The sequence below is a fragment of the Oenanthe melanoleuca genome, linkage group LGE22 (genome assembly GCF_029582105.1).
Source record: "Oenanthe melanoleuca isolate GR-GAL-2019-014 linkage group LGE22, OMel1.0, whole genome shotgun sequence".
NCBI classification, from domain to species: Eukaryota; Metazoa; Chordata; class Aves; order Passeriformes; family Muscicapidae; genus Oenanthe; species Oenanthe melanoleuca.
The window spans coordinates 837,134-837,945 of NC_079363.1; positions in this window are offsets into that span (position 1 = coordinate 837,134).

Genomic DNA, 812 nt, shown 5'->3' on the forward strand with positions numbered 1-812 from the left:
TCTTTTTTAGGTTTATTTTGATTTTTTTTTCCGGCGTTTAATTTGGATTTTTTTAGGGTTTATTTTCATTTTTTTCCGTCTTTTTATTTGGCTTTTTTTAGGGTTTATTTTAATTTTTTTCGTCTTTTTATTTTGGTTTTTTAGGGTTTGTTTTGATTTTTTTAGCCGTTTAATTTGGATTTTTTTGGGTTTATTTTGATTTTTTTCGCCCTTTAATTTGGATTTTTTTTAGGTTTATTTTGATTTTTTTTCGCCGTTTAATTTGGATTTTTTAAAGGTTTATTTAGATTTTTTTCCGTCTTTTTATTTGGCTTTTTTTAGGGTTTATTTTGATTTTTTTTCGCCTTTTTATTCTGTTTTTTAGCGTTTATTTTTATTTTTTTTGCCGTTTAATTTGATTTTTTTTAAGGTTTATTTAGATTTTTTTCCGTCTTTTTATTTGGTTTTTTTAGGGTTTATTTTGATTTTTCTCGCCCTTTTATTTCGATCTTTTTAAGGTTTATTTTTATTTTTTCCGTCTATTTACTTGATTTTTTTAGGGTTTATTTTGATTTTTTTCCCCGTTTTTATTTGATTTTTTTCGGGTTCATTTTGAGTTTTTTTGCCTTTTTATTTGGGTTTTTTAGCGTTTATTTTGATTTTTTTTCGCCCTTTAATTTAGGGTTTTTTTAGGTTTATTTTGATTTTTTTTCGCTGTTTAATTTGGATTTTTTAAAGGTTTATTTTCATTTTTTTTTCGTCTTTTTATTTGGCTTTTTTTAGGGTTTATTTTGATTTTTTTTCGCCTTTTTATTCTGTTTTTTAGCGTTTAT